Source organism: Sciurus carolinensis, chromosome 1, assembly GCF_902686445.1.
Source record: "Sciurus carolinensis chromosome 1, mSciCar1.2, whole genome shotgun sequence".
Taxonomy (NCBI): Eukaryota; Metazoa; Chordata; class Mammalia; order Rodentia; family Sciuridae; genus Sciurus; species Sciurus carolinensis.
The window spans coordinates 151,478,961-151,495,441 of NC_062213.1; the positions used below are offsets into that span (position 1 = coordinate 151,478,961).

General features: G+C 39.7%; 1 pseudogene; it reads left to right on the forward strand.

Moving 5' to 3' along the window:
• The first annotated feature begins 11,888 nt into the window (after positions 1–11,888).
• Positions 11,889–13,511, forward strand: LOC124961063 (T-complex protein 1 subunit eta-like; annotated as a pseudogene).
• Positions 13,512–16,481: the final 2,970 nt, after the last annotated feature.

Here is a 16,481-nt window from a genome sequence, read left to right on the forward strand (position 1 = left end):
AGTTCGTCCAAGACACGAAGAAAGGCTAACTAGGTGTTGAAACTGAGTAACCAGTAAACAGATCACACCAACAACCTGCTGTTACTGCACCCGGTGCCCCTGACTGACCACCCTTTGTCCTGAGGACGCTGTCGAAAGACCCAAGTGATAATATGAAGATTAGTTAGGAAAACAATGACCCAAGTCGCCAAATGTGCAACTTGAATTCTCGTTAATTGTAGACTAAGACCCAATGCTTATCGTGACTGAAATAGGAGCGAGGGTCAAATTTTTTAGTAGTATCGAAACTACTAGTGAGGACGATGAAGCAGAACTCTGACAGCTTCCTCAAATCTACATACCCTTGAACTTTTCAAGCATCATTATCTTCTCTTAAAGTCCGCAAGAGAAACTCCCCCCTGATGAGAAAGATAATATGGCTTTGTGAAAAGCATATTGGAACCTCAAATCCTTACCAAAATGCTTTCGTTGTTACAAAATTAACAGCAACACCCTGGTAGAACAAAGAAAACAGTCGTGTCAGAATTTACCTCTCACCTGCATCCAGGGCCGGACTCTCACCGAGATCAGTCCTTAAAAACAACAAAAAATTTCCTTGCTTCTACCAAAAATACAGTCTTGACCTACTTTCTATTGTGACTGTTTTCTGGAACTAGGGAATTTAGAAATATTTATGTTCCTGTGACTTATTAGCTAAAGAACTGAAATTTTATCAAACTAAATAAGAAAGAAAGAAAGAAGGAATAAACAGCTATTAAAAATTTATAGTTTCAAAGAAAGATGTGAAGAGCAGGAATGAGTCAATTGGTTTTAAATTAACTTCAGGGACACTTACCCATTAAGGAGTAGAGGGGCAATACTAAGGGTGTATGAGTTTTTGAGGCCTACCTAAATTTTTAAGCCTGGGGAAAATTGAACAGATTCCAGAAGACAGGTTGATATTGATACATATTTAATTAATAATTTTCTTTAAAAAATATAACTTTATCAACTGCAATGTATTTCATATTGTGTGTGTGTGTGTGTGTGTGTGTGTGTGTGTGTGTTTTATATGATATGATGTGGTACTGGAGGGACTAAAACAATCCCATTAGTTCCCTAAGTTGCATATGCACATTTTATTTAGTGTAACCGTTATAAATCATTCTCTTTTTTTGTTTTTGTGTTTCTGTTTTTTGGTTTTTGGTTTTCCGGTTTTAGGTTTTATTTGTTTTGAAATAAAGGCACAGTGTAACCTCCTCTTTTTTTTTTTTTTTTTTTTTGAGATTACTTTTTCTCTATTGTAACTTTTCTATTTTAAAAAATAAAATAGTAAAAATGTTTTGTAAAAAGTTTATTGTAGGGCTGGGGAGATAGCTCAGTCGGTAGAGTGCTTGCCTTGCATGCACAAGGCCCTGCGTTCGATCCCCAGCACCGCAAAAAAAAATTTATTGTAAAAAAGTTTCAATTAAGCAATTTATTTAGGAAAAATTTTTCAAATGATAGCCACTATAAATACAGATAATGCTATATAGTTTGGGGTGTGTGCTAATTTTTCATGTAAGTTAGCTTGTAAACCACATGACAATATCATAATACTGAAAAACTTCCTCTTGGGAATGAGATTCAGTAGGGACAGATATTTTACATTAAGTGGAGGACTCATTTTTTTTAAAAAGTCTTTACTCTGTAATCCTTTTATAAAAAGAGCACATTATGACTTTTATAATAAATACATCTTAAGCTCTATGAAAATAGCACCATACTTCTTGTGCATGTGCACAGACACCTCTATTGCTCCTATTAAAGACAGGCTTGGATAAAGCTGCTGAATGGCAACAATGGCAAAGTATGGACCTGGGAGGGATGTTCATATAATATTATCACCATCATTAATTATTATTGGGTTGTTTTGGTTTTTGGTACCAGGGATTGAACCCAGAGGGGCTTAGCCACTGAGCCACATCCTCAGCCCTTCTTATTTTTTTATTTTGAGACAAGTCTGACTAAGTTGCTTAGAGCCTTGCTAAGTAGCTGACGCTGACCTCAAACTTGTGGTCCTACTGCCTCAGTCCCCCAAGTTTCTGGAATTCAGGTGTGCACCACTGCACCTGGCTTATCATTAGCATTGTCAAGCATAGGTATAGCCATTTGATCTCTTTTGCTTTAACTCAAAGGACAAATATTTTGCTCTTCCTTTGGTTTTTGCCAATGAAATGATGAGAATTATGAAGGGAATTTTGGAAGGAGGAGGAAGAAGACGACATTGCAACACAAGTTCTTCATTTGGGGATTTGTAGATTGCTACCATGGGCTGAGACCTTCCAAAGAGCTCCTATCACTTCCACCTTTACTTGCCAGTTTAAACTATTTTTTTAAATGACAACAAAAAGAAACTGAATATGACTTTGATAGAACATAATTCAAAATGGCATCTCTTGAGAATAAAAAACTTTAAGAACTGTTAATCAAACTTAAATTTCATTTTGAGACCAGAGAGCAAATTTCTAGCACCCTTACATTATTTTAATAATAGATGCAAAAAGACAAGTGATGTTGTAACAGTGCTCCACTTTATGCTTTGAATATAACCCTTGCTGCTCTGCCACTATAACTTATTTTTAAAATAGACGTTTCTTTCTCTTCCTCTCTCCCTGCTCCTCCCTAATCTCTCCCCATCCCTAATCTCAGGGGAAATGGGATTACCTTTCTTCCCCATTTTGGGCAGACTTATCTATCCTTGAGTACACACCCACCATAGGAATGGAGTAATCCAGACTTTGGGGATGATACCAGAAGATCTCAGAAATAACTGTCTCCCAGATTAACAAGTGAAGTTAAACTTCAACAGAGAGCACGTAGAATGTAGCCTGTGAGCCACCCCTTTAAAAGCCACCTGTTCCTGCTGATGGGCAGAATCACAGACTTTGGGACAGGAGTATCCTGTGTTTCTCCTTAGCTAGCAAAGCAATAAACCTTTTTCCTTTTTTCAAAACCATGCCCTCGTTGTTGGATTGGCATCAGGACAAGGACCAAGCTTGTGGCAACAATGTTCATAATGAACATATAGAGTGAATACCTAAGTCAGGAATTGAACACAGACTTTCAGATATTTGAGATGAAAAAGTAATCCCCAAATCATTGAGGTATATACCAAAATGATGTAAAAGGAGCCAAATATGACTTGAAAACAACATAGTACTGACTCAGGAATTTTGGGGTAACAGTTAAGCATCTGAATTTTGGAGTCAGAATGCTTGGGTTTGAAATTCAACTCTAGCATCTGCTCTCTGTGACCTTGGTGGGGGCAATTTACTTGATCCCTGTAAGTCTCAGTTTCCTCTCCTAGAAATTGTGCAAAATAATCCTACTTGGCAGTTCTCGAAAATAGTCTTTAGGAAGTTGATGGCAGACCAGGAAAGGGTATGGAGTCAATAGATTTAGTGGGAAGCACTTAGGGCAGAGATCCACTTTTGACATTTTGCCCCAAGATGCTAATATTTTCAGTATCTGTGCAGTACACTATGCAAAGGCCATGTGATTTAATGGAGAAAGTAGGCAACATTTTGAACTACTCATAAACTGGCACAGAGATAAGACATGAGGATGATATTTGATTTAACTATCCAGATATGCAGAAGCTTTGCTCAGCTACTAATGAATAAGGCAGGCATTGAAAAGCTCTTGTCTGGCCAACAATCTTACATCATAAAGAAAAAATTTTTTTATCTTTTTTATTTTTACAGACTGCATTTTGATTCATTGTACACAAATGGGGTACAACTTTTCATTTCTATGGTTGTACACAATGTAGATTCACACCATTCATGTAATCATACATATATAGAGAGTAATACTGTCTGTTTCATTCTACTGTCTTTCTGTCCTCCACCCCCTTCCACCTTTTTTTCCTCTACACCATCCAAAGTTCCTTCATTCTTTTCTTCTCCCCACCACCTCCCCTCATTATATATTGTCATGCACTTATCAGAGAAAACATCCAGCCTTTGGTTTTTTGGGCTTGGCCTATTTCACTTAGCATGATATTTTCTAACTTCATCCATTTACCAGCAAATGCCATAATTTTTTCTTCTGAATAATATTCCATTGTGTATATATACCACAGCTTCTCTATCCATTCATCTGTTGAAGGGCATCTAGATTGGTTCCACAATCTAGCTATTGTGAATTGAGCAGCTATGAACATTGATGTGGCTGCATCACTGTAGTATGCTGATTTTAAGTCCTTTGGGTATAAACCAAGAAGTGTGATAGCTGGGTCAAATGGTGGGTCCATTCCAAGTTTTCTGAGGAATCTCCACACTGCTTTCCAGAGTGGCTGCACCAATTTGCAACTCCACCAGCAATGTATGAGTGTGCCTTTTTCCCTACAACCACGCCAACACTTATATTGCTTGTGTTCTTGATAATAGCTAAAGAAAATATTTTTGAGGTGCAATGCTCTATGTTTTGGAACTATCTGGCTCACTACAGGACATCCAACCTCCCTAGTGGTTAGTGACACATCCCCACATATTTCCAAATACAGAGTCAACCCTAATTGAGAAGCCTTCAGCAATTCAGGAGACTGAGGCCAGAGGATCACAAGTTCAAAGCCAGCCTCAACAACTTAGTGAGATCCTAAGCAATTTAGCAAGATCCTGTCTCAAAATTTAAAAAAAAAAAAAATGCTGGGGATGTGGCTCAAAGATTAACCAACCCTTGGTTCAATCCCTGCTAACAAACAAACAACAACAAAAAAATGCCAACATCATTGAACTGTATTCTTCAGCGTTTATTCATCCACAAATAGTTGCTCCATTTCAATTTTGTGCAAGCATAATGGTTTGTCTTGGCTTAAGTTCTTTTGTCTTCTTTAGTTCTTCATTGCCACCATTCTGCTACCAGAAAGCACTTTGAAAACTAAAGTGCAAATTAATTGTGATTCAACCTGCTTTAAAACTCTTCAGTGATTTGCTGAAGGTGAAGTTCACAATTCTTTTGCCTGCAACCCAAAACCCTCCATGATCTTGCCCTTCCCTATTCTTCTTCAGTCACATCATGCTCCCTTCATTGGCATGTGAACATGCCAACACCCTTTCATTATTATGATTCTTTACATATTGTCATCCTGGAATCACTTTCTCCCTTCCTGTGAATGAACCATTCATCTGGTTCTCTACATCTCTAGTTCTACTGTTCTAGAAAAATTTATCTGAAACCACTATCCCCAGAGCTGGTTTCCCTCCCACAAATATGGGCTTCTTCACTTTTACTGTGTTCAATTCCTAAGTTATGTGTTCCTGGCAGAAGGGAAGAAATTTTTCTTAGTGTCACTAGCACTGAAAGAACGAGGCGACACCAACTCCCAGTCCACCGGAGAAGTTCCGCTTTATTCAGAGAATACACGCACTTTTATAGAGTGGAGAGAAGTCTCATAGGCCAGGGTATGGGATGGGGCAGTAGGTGATTGGGCAAGCTTTGTTGCTAGGGGATTGAGGCAAAGCGGTGGAGAGTGATTGGGTGGGTGGGGGGGGCTGGCGGGAAACTGACACTCCAGAAGAGAAGCAGGATGTGCGTCATATTACCAAGGTGTGGTTCCAAGGGGGGGGGGGGCGCTTTTGCAGCTGCTTGTGGGGGGTTAGGCCTTATAAGCACCTAGCTCTGGATCTGACACATAGAAAATGCTCAATAATTATTTGCCTAAATGACTGAACAAATATCGTGCAATCAAGAGAATATCAAGACTTAGTCTTTATCCTCAAAAACTCTAAAAAATAGAAGCACATCAATACTGCCATATTATTTACTTCATTTTTGCCTTTAAATAAAGCTAACTTTTTAAAAATAAGAAAACCTTGTTCATCAATGAATTATAAATGAGACTATTATAGCAAATATATAAATATATCCATAGATCCTTTGAAACCCCTTGTGTGATTTTCCTTAACCATAAATCTGACCATAGGAAGAAATGAATATAAAAAGATAAAGATACTTGTTAAAAAGCAAATGATAATGGGAAAGGAGAAAAAACAAGCTAAGAGAAAAGAAAGCAGAAGGCATTATAATACCAGACCTTAAAATACACTACAGAGCTATAGTAACAAAAATGGCATGGTATTAGCATCAAAACAGACATGAAGACCTATGGAACAGAATAGAAGACACAGAGACAAACCCACATAAATATAGTTATCTCATATTAGCTGAAGGTGCCATAAGACCTACGTTGGAGAAAAGATAGCCTCTTCAACAAATGGTGCTGGGCAAACTGGAAATCCATTTGTAGCAGAATGAAAATTGAACCCCTACCTCTCAACCTGCACAAAACTGTACTCGAAGTGGAGCAAGGACCTAGGAGGAAAAACAAACAAACAAAAAGGACCTAGGCATTAGACCAGAGACCCTGCACCTACTAGAAGAAAGTGTAGGCCCAACTTTCCATCATGTCAGCTTAGTAACTGACTTCCTCAACAAGACTCCTAAAGTTTAAGAAGTAAAATCAAGAAGCAATAAATGAGATGGATTCAAACTGAAAGGCTTCTTCACAGCAAAGGAAACAATAAAGAGCATGAAGAATATCATGCTCTATAGAATGGGAGCCTATAGAATGGGAGAAAATCTTTGCCACTTGCACATCAGATAGAGCATTAATCTCCAGAATATTTGAAGAACTCGAAAAATTTAACACCAAAAAACCCTAATAACCCAATCAATAAATGGGCAAAGGAAATGAATAAGCAATTCACAGAAGAAGAAATATGAATGGTCAACAAATATGAAAAAATTTTCAACCTTTCTATCAATTAGAGAAAGGCAAATTAAAACTACACTGTGATTCCATCTCACTCCAATCAGAATGGCAATTATCAAGAATACAAGTAACGATAAATGTAGGGGAGGATGTGGGGGGAAGGTACAATCATATATTGCTGGTGGAACTGCAAATTGGTGCAACCACTCTGGAAAGCACTATGGAGATTTCTCAGAAAACTTATCATGGAAACACCATTTGACCCAGTTATCCCACTCCTTGGTATATACCCAAAGGACTTGAAAACAGCATACTATAGTGACGCCGTCCAGCGGAGTCAATTTGGCACGGGAGACAAATGGGTAGCGAGACTCTTGAATTTGAAGCAGTTTATTGATGATTCAGGAACCCAGAACAGAAGAGAGCCGCCTTATATTCCCTCCAGGAGGCGAAGGGTAGGGCCAACGCTAGGTATGCCAAGATCAGGCGAGGAGCTAGCTGTCCAATCACGGTAAAGGTCAAACAGGCATGAGCAGGAGCACTCGGGAATACATGTGTACGCGTTGTGTGCGTGAACTTATTTGAATACGGCCAATGATAAAGCACCTGGATGTGTTTATGTTAACCGACTTCCTCGCCACCGATGTGATCAAAACAACTTCTGGCTGGCTGCCAGGCGCCATCTTGACGTAGTCCGCATGGCATAGCCTCCAACATCTCCCCCTTCCTTATATGAAATGAAAATGAAGCTGGCAGGGATCGTGTCTGTCTTAGGTCCCGGGAATCAACATCCTGTCCTTACCCATCATCAAAGGATACCAAAGCAGGGTTGGCCCTTCTGTCTTAGGTTGGTACAGTGTTTTCCCATGGTTACCCGTCTTTGACTACTGATCCAGCATACTAAGCCATATGTTGGGAGATTGTCCTGCTTCAAGGGTGGCCATGGCCTGTTTTATGATCACATTATGAGCCTGTTGACTGGTTTTGAGGCATTTGTAAATGTAGAATAGAATTAACACAATCACACCCAAGCTTATTAGCATGAGACTTAAGAGTCCCCCAAATTTGGTGCCGAATTGTGTTAGTTTATTTAATGCTTCTGTGATAAGTCCTCCTGGTTTGACTTCCACCTTAGTGGCATTTATGGTGAGGATTTGTTGTCGAAGCCTTATTACTAGCTCGTCGAATCTATCTGTCCATTGTTGTGCAATCTGTGAAGATAACTGTCTAGAGAGGTTCTCATTAGAAGTCACAAAAAGGAAAGGGAGAGCTAGGCACACAGGAGTATATGAAAAAACAATTGTTTCACTCTCTCTACATATTTCAGTATTAACTCCATTAACCTTTTGATCAGTGCACTTTCCTTTAATAATTTTTGAATTATCCTTTCAGACTGATTTCGTGATATTTCCGAACCCATCTTTTGCTGCTAAATAAGTTTGATACAGGACGAACAAAGACCACACTAACTGTAGTACAAACACAGAAGCAACACAAAATACACGCACTCCGGAGCTCATGTACTATCCTAATTTTTTTGCATTTCACTACCTGGCCAGCTATCCTGAGCACCTAACTGCCTTAGAGACAGGGGCTGCAGCTTACCTCGCTGCTTCCCATTTGGGTTCTCGGGAGGGGAGACGAATGCTGAGTTCCCCGTAAGGGCCACCACTTGACGCCATCCAGCAGAGTCAATTTGGCCACATCAATGTTTATAGCAGCTCAATTCACAGTAGTCAAGCAATGGAACTAACCTAGATGCCCTTCAACAGATGAATGAATCAAGAAACTGTGGTATATGTACCCAATGAAATATAACTCAGTCATAAAAAAAATGAAATTATGGCATATGCTAGTAAATGGATGGATCTAGAGACTATTATGCTAAGTGAAGTAAACCAATTCCCAAAAACCAAAGGAAGAGGAAGGGGGAGGGGAGAAGGAGGGGAAGAGAAGAAGAAAGAGAGGGAGAGGGAGAGGTGAAAGTCTGGTAAGACCTTATTTCCGGACTAAATAGATAGCTCTTTCCTACTTGTCCTCCATTGGTAGAAGGTGCTAGTTAGCTCTCTGAGTCTTTTATATAAGGGCACTAATCTCTATCACAAAGGTTCAACTCTCATAACTTAATCAACTCCCGAGGGTTCCACCTCCTAATTCCAACATTTTGGGAGGTTAGGATTATAACATATGAAATGAAGGGAGATACATCATTCAAGCCATAGTACCCCATAAGAGTCACACCTTAGTAGTGAACTACACCAGACAGAGTAAAGGGTAACTTATGCCTATCCTAACAAAGTCAAAGACAACCTTAAAAGCAGTGAGCTGGTGGAGTGAGGGTGATCTGGCTGCAACATCTGTCACCCCATTGATCACCAGGATTGATTTGACTGATCAGGCTGGTTAAATTGGTGTCCCTGTTACTCATTACTGGATTTGTTGCTGAAACTTAGTTCTTGTCCCTGATGCCAATCCAATAATGAGGACATGGTTTTGAGAAAAAGGAAACAGGTTTATAGCTTTCCTAGCAAAGGAGAAACACAGGGGACTCCTGTCCCAAAGGCTGTGATTCTGGGGTTTTTAGAGTGGTGCCTCCAAGATCACATTCCTCGTATTCTCTGTTGGAGTTGTAACTTCACTTGCTAATTTGGGAGACAGTTATTTCTGAGATCTTCTGGTATCATCCCCAAAGTCTGGATTACTCCACTCCTATGGTGGGTGTGTACTCAAGGACAGATAACTCTGCCCAAAATGGGGAAGAAAGGTAATCCTGTTTCCCCTGAGATTAGGGATGGGGAGAGATTAGGGAGGAACAATATGTCTATTTTAAAAATAAGTTATAGTGGCAGAGCAGCAAGGGTTATATTCAAAGCATAAAGTGGAGCACTGTTACAGATTGGCATCAGGACAAGGACCAGGCTTTTGTTAACAGAATCCGTACTGTTTTCCAGAATGGTTGTACTAATCTGCAGTCCCACCAGCAATGTACAAGTGTTCCTTTCTCCCTGCAACCTCTCCAGTATTTATCGTTTTTCCTATACTTATCATTGCCATTCTGACTGGAGTGAGATGGAATCTTAGTATAGTTTTCATTTGCATTTCCCTGATTGCTAGAGATGTTGAACATTTTTTTCATATATTTGTTGGTCATTTGTGTTTCTTCTTTTGAGAAGTTTCTGTTTCGTTCTTTTGCCTATTTATTGACTTGGTTATTATTATTATTATTATTATTATTATTATTTTGGTGTTAAGTTTTTTTAGTTCTTTGTATATTCTGGATATCAATCCCCTATCAGAGAAGTGGCTGGCCAAGATTTTCTCCCATTCTGTAGGCTCTCTTCATACTTTTAGTTGCTTCCTTTGCTGTGCAGAAGCTTTTTAGTTTGATGTCAACACACTCATTGATTCTTGGTTTTGTTTCTTTTGCTTTTTGATTTCCACTTCTAATTCCCAACCATATGTTTCTCCTGAGCCAAATCAGCACAGGAGGCTTACATGAAGCTAGAAGCAAGACAGAAACCAACATCATCCCCTCGTGAGAGTACCAGGTCCTCTGACCTCCCCGTCCAGTGACTGGGAGAGTACAGGGGTACAGGATGTGTGAGGGGCAATTAGAGATCATAGAGGTGGCAAGGCTTCATCAGGGACTGGCAGATGAAGTCCATGCAGGCAGAGATCATTCTGATTTTAGTCTATCTGTGGCATTGCTATGTATCAAGCTGCCATTATAGCCAGACCTAAGACTCAACAAAGAAAGATAAAATTCATTTGAGGTACCTAAAGTTCCTCTTAAAATGTCTTAGAGGCTTTGCAACTCTAAGATTTGTATGCAGAGGGTTTATTTAGGAAGTGTTAGCACAAAAAGACCGGGCAGGATGCAAACCTCATGAGTCATTTCAGCTGTTTATTGGGGGGGGGGGGGGGCAGGGATGAAATGGCGCCCATGAACCCACTTTCCTGGTGGAAAATGAGCCACTGAACAAAGAAAGAGACTGGGTTTATATAGGTTATTTTGAGGGGTGGTCTAGTGACCGTATCAGTTTCCTTAGGCACTTGGGAATTTGAGCTTTTTTTGGTCAAGGTCTGTGGGCAACATCTGGAGAGGATTTACCATGGAGGGGATTAACGCCTCCTAGAGACTGTTACTTTAGGGTTGATAAAACACCTCCTCCCTGTCTGCAGCTGACACCTGAAAAACATCTTGGGAGATGAAGGCTGTCAGTGCAGGGCCTTCTTCTTCACTCCCTTTCTCTCGGGTCTCATTATCTTGGGGATTTCTCATTCTCCATATCCATTAGGGAGAACTCTTGGGAACAACTGTTGTTCCCAAGAAGAAAATTAGGCAAAAGGAAAAGTTGAACTGCACTGTGAGGGCCACAGGAGATTTAACAGTAGTCCTGGGACACTCAGGACCTGGAATGGCCTTTCAAAATTGTCCTTTCTTGAGGCAAAGGGGACAGATAGGGCTTTTACACACCCCTCCCTCTCACATATCAGTAGGTAGATGAAAGCTATCCTCACAGAGTCTGGTCATGTCCTTGGGTGTGGTGGCTCTGTTCAGCTAAAGACAATTTCAAAAGAGACTTACCTGTGAATCATCAGCTTCCAACACAAAAAGCTTCTAGGGGAATAAGTACCTAAGTCTAATGGGGGGACACTGATGGCACATCCAACATCTACCTGGGGCCTGGGAGCTAAGGAAAGTTAGAGCAGACTGATCAAAAGAATGAAAACTTAGTGAAAGACAACTGCTAGAGAAGCAAGACATCAACCTTAATGATAGCATTATAACTATAAATGTGAGAGAGGTTACAATAATTAAAAGAATATCAGAAGTAACTATGGTGACCTATTTGATAACAGAAGAAATGCATAATATTTTAGCAAAATAAGCATTGTAAAAATTGATTTAAGGGTGGGAGTGGGTGGGGGTAGGAAAGATGGTGGAAAGAGGCAGACATCATTACCTATGTACATGTATGATTACATGAATGGTGTGAATCTACATTGTGTACAACCATAGAAATGAAAAGTTGTACCCCATTTGTGTACAATGAATCAAAATGCAGTCTGTAAAAATTTTTATAAAATGGGGGCAGCCCCAACCCTGAGAACCAAGGACTGGGGGGCTACTGAACAAGTTTCCAAAACGATGCCCACACCAGTTATCCTGTTGAAAGAAGGTACTGATAGCTCCCAAGGCATCCCTCAGCTTGGGAGCAAGATCAGTGCCTGCCAGGTGATCGCAGAGATTGTAAGAACAACCCTAGATCCTCTCGGCATGGACAAACTTATTGTGGATGGCCAAGGCAAAGCAACAATTTCTAATGATGGGAACTGCTTAATGTTGTCCATCCCGCAGCAAAGACTTTAGTGGACATTGCCAAGTCCCAAGATGCTGAGGTTGGTGATGGCACCAATTTCGTTAGTGACCCTGTGGGTTGCAGAGTTTCTGAAGTAGGTGAAACCATACGTGAAGGAAGATTTGCACCCACAGATCATCATCCGAGCTTTCTGCACAGCCACCCAGTTGGCAGTTAACAAGATCAAAGAGATTGCTGTGACCATGAAGAAGCAAGATAAAGGGGAGCAGAGGAAGCTGCTAGAAAAGTGTGCCATGACGGCTCTGAGCTCCAAGCTGATCTCCCAACAGAAAGCCTTCTTTGCTAAGATGGTGGTTGATGCTGTGATGATGCTCGATGATTTGCTGTAGCTTAAAATGATTGGAATCAAGGAGGTACAGGGTGGAGCCCTAGAGGAGTCTCAGCTTGTGGCTGGTATTGCATTCAAGAAGAATTTCTCTTATGCTGGCTTTGAAATGCAACTCAAAAAGTACCATGACCCCACGATTCCCCTTTTAAATGTTGAACTTGAGCTGAAAGCTGAGAAAGACAATGTTGAAGTCAGGGTCCACATAGTGGAGGATTATCAGGCCATTGTTGATGCTGAATGGAACACTCTCTATGACAAGTTAGAGAAGATCCATCGTTCTGGAGCCAGAGTCATCTTGTCCAAACTCCCCTTTGGGGATGTGGCCACCCAGTACTTTGCTGATAGGGACATGTTCTGTGCCAGCCGTGAACCTGAGGAGGATCTGAAGAGGACCATGATGGCCTGTGGAGGTTCTATCCAGACCAGTGTGGATGTTTTGTCAGCAGATGTGCTGGGCAACTTCCAGGTGTTTCAAGAGACACAGATTGGAGGCAAGAGGTATAATTTCTTCACTGGCAAGGCCAAGACTTGCACCTTCGTCCTCCGTGGAGGCGCTGAGCAGTTTATGGAGGAAACAGAGCGGTCCCTGCGTGATGCCATCATGATTGTCAGGAGTGCCATCGGGAATGATTCAGTGGTGGCTGGTGGTGGAGCCATTGAGATGGAGCTCTCCACGTACCTTCAGGATTACTTGAGGACTATTCCAGGAAAACAGCAGCTGTTGATTGGGGCATATGCCAAGGCCTTGGAGATTATCCCATGTCAGCTGTGCGACAATGCTGGATTTGATGTCACAAACATCCTTGCCACAAACATCCTCAACAAGCTGTGGGCTCGGCATGCCCAGGGGGGCATGTGGTATGGGGTGAACATCAACAATGAGGACATTGCGGACAATTTCGAGGTCTTTGTGTGGGAACCAGCTATGGTGCGGATCAAGGCCCTGACAGCAGCCTCTGAAGCTGCATGCCTTGTCGTATCCATAGATGAGACCATCAAGAACCTCCCCTCCACTGTGGATGCTCCTCCAGCAGCTGACTGGGGCCAAGTTCGCCTCCAGTGAGACGTGCCCACCCATCACACATTGCCTTCCCTGGCTTGGTTAGCAGATGTTAATGAGGAAGTGGTAGGGATTGGCACACTGTTTCCAGTAGTGATTATTAAAATAAAACTTCAGAATTGGAAAAAAAATTTTTTAGATGATTTAAGAAAGAAGGAAGGACTTGAATAGACCAAATAACAAAGATTAGAAAAGGTGACTAAAGTTCCACCATAGAAAAATGATCAGATTCATAACAGCTTAGATAATTTCAATCTTATTTTCAAATAGTGCTTTCAAACCATTAATGTTGGACAACAGCCAGGACCTGTAGGACCTCCTGCCAGACTGACCACACCCGGCCTCCAGGACCCCCCCCAGCTGACCACGCCCACACCCCTGAGCTGCAGCTCCCCATTTACCAACACATTTGAAAGCCAGAGTGGTCATCTTGGATTATCCTGGAAGCAGTAGCTCCCATCTTTATGTGGGGCAAATTCCATCCTGAGAAGCTCATTGTCAGGTACCTCCCATGCATCAGGCTACTGAAGACTGGGAGGTTTGAACTATATGACTGTTATAGTGTAGATTTTTTTTCTTTTTTTTCCTTCTTTTTGAAAATTTTTAAGTTTTTATTTCTTTACTTTTCTTGCTCTATTTTCCTTTTGTTTACCTGTTTCCTCACAGTCTCTTTCTCACTTTTCTCATGCTAACAACCAGCTTCTTTTGATTACCCTTTCACTCTTTCTATGATCTAGAACTTCTATATACTCTTTTCTTATCCCATTAACAGTTACATCCTACACCCCTCCCCATCCTCTTTGTCCTCTATTAGGACAGACCTTATTGCAAATCTATTTGTTGTACTGTAGATAATAATTGAACTTATTCTCTCTGTTTATTATGGCAAAACATCAATGTTCATATGAAACTCCAGGGCATCTTGTCAAATGCAGTTACTGATTTAGTAGATCTAATATTGTTCTTAAGATAATGCACATCTAACAGGCTTCCAGGTTATGCCAATCCTGCTGATCCACAGCCCACACTTTTGAGTACCAAGGATTTAGTGTACTTTAATTGTAACAAAAAAAAAAAAAAGGAAAATTCTCTAAGTCATTTTATGATGCTAACATAACTTTAAGATGAAAACCTGATAATGACAATATAAAAAAAAAGAAAGGAAATAAAGGAGAGAGGAAGTCTAGGCTTGGTGGCACATGCCTGTAATCACAGTGACTCAAGAAGCTGAATCAGGGGCTGGGGATATAGCTCAGTTGGTAGAGTGCTTGTCTTGTAAGCACAAGGCCCTTGGTTCAATCCCTAGCACTGCAAAAAAAAAGAATGCAGTATGACTAAGATAAAAATGTGGTTTGAGATCAGGAACTATATCAACCTCATTCTTTAAAACAGTTCACTAAAGTTAAAAAATAATCACATAATTATATGTACTTAAAAGGTTTTTGATAAGATATAGCAATATTCCTCATAAAGCCTCTAAATAAAATAATAAAATAAGAAAGTTACTTAAGTATAATAATAAATAGGTCAAAAACTCAAATTAATTATCTTAAATGGTTAAACCTTCAAACTGTTTTATTAAAGTTTGTCTTATTATCCTAAATGGATAAGTCTTAAAAACATTTTATCTAAATTTATTAGTTTTAGTAAAATCAAGATAAGGAAATTAAATCAGAAAATTAACTCATCTAATAAGCATCCAAAAAGGTAATGCCATCTCTGTTAATCATCTGATAGCATTCTTTTTTTTTTTTTTTTTCTCAGTACTGGGGATTGAACTCAGGGCCTTGTGCTTATGAGGCAAGCACTCTACCAGCTGAGCTATCTTCCCAGCCCTTGATAGCATTCTTAAAAATAGATAAAACTCATTAAAAACAAACTTCTATAATTAATAAAATAATTCAGTTAAGTGGGTACATAGAAGAAAATGCACCCAAAACAGTACTTTACAACCTAAACAAGCACAGAGGAAATAAGAAAAAAAAAAAAAAAAAAAAAAACCTATTCATAATATGAACAAAAAGTATAAAATACAAAATGTTTTATTCTTTTTTTTTTTTTTTTTGTGGTGCTGGGGAGGCAAGCACTACTACCAACTGAGCTATATCCCCAGCTCAGAACGTTTGAAAGTATATATTATAAGAACAGCATTGGAAGGAAACAAATAAATACTATTTTAAAATGCTATGTTCTTGGAAGGAAACACTTGATATGATAAAAATATCAAAAAACTAATATTGTATTTTAATTACCATTCAAATAGGATCCCAATAGCAGATGATGGGGGAAGGAATGAATGAAATAAACAAGAGAATGAATGCCTGAAAATAGCTAAGAAAATTATGAAAAAAAATTCTAAGAGGACACTTATTTTATCAGGTATCAGAAAATATCATAAATCTACTATAATTAGAAATGAAATTTATATTTGACTTTGTGCCCAAAAGGTTTAAAAGGAGATTCAGGCTTATTTATGAAGGACAACATAAAACATTGTAAAACCAGTTTTGTCCCTAGTCTGTCTCCCTACTTTTAAGAAGAGTTGAAGAGATTGATCAAGGTAGTAAGGAATTTTGTTTGTTTGTTTGTTTTTTGTTTTGGGAGTACTGGTGATTGAACCCAGGGTTGTTAAACCACTGAGCCACATCCCCAGCCTTATTTTTTTTTACTGTTTTATTTTGAGACAGGGTCTTGCTTAAGTCCTTAGTACCTCCCTAAGTAGCTGAGGTTGGTCTTGAACTTGCCATTCTCCAGCCTCTGCCTCCTGAGTTGCTGGAATGACAGGTATGCAACACCACACCTAGTGTAAGGAATTTGTGGTTTTTTAAACAAATGTGTTGCATATTTATCTCCCATCTCCTCTGGTAAATGGGAGAGGAGATAGGTATTTTTTCCACCTTTCATTCATGAACCAAATAATAGGGGTTTTAGAGTTTGACATGGATCCCAGGAGCATAGAGATTTATTACCTTT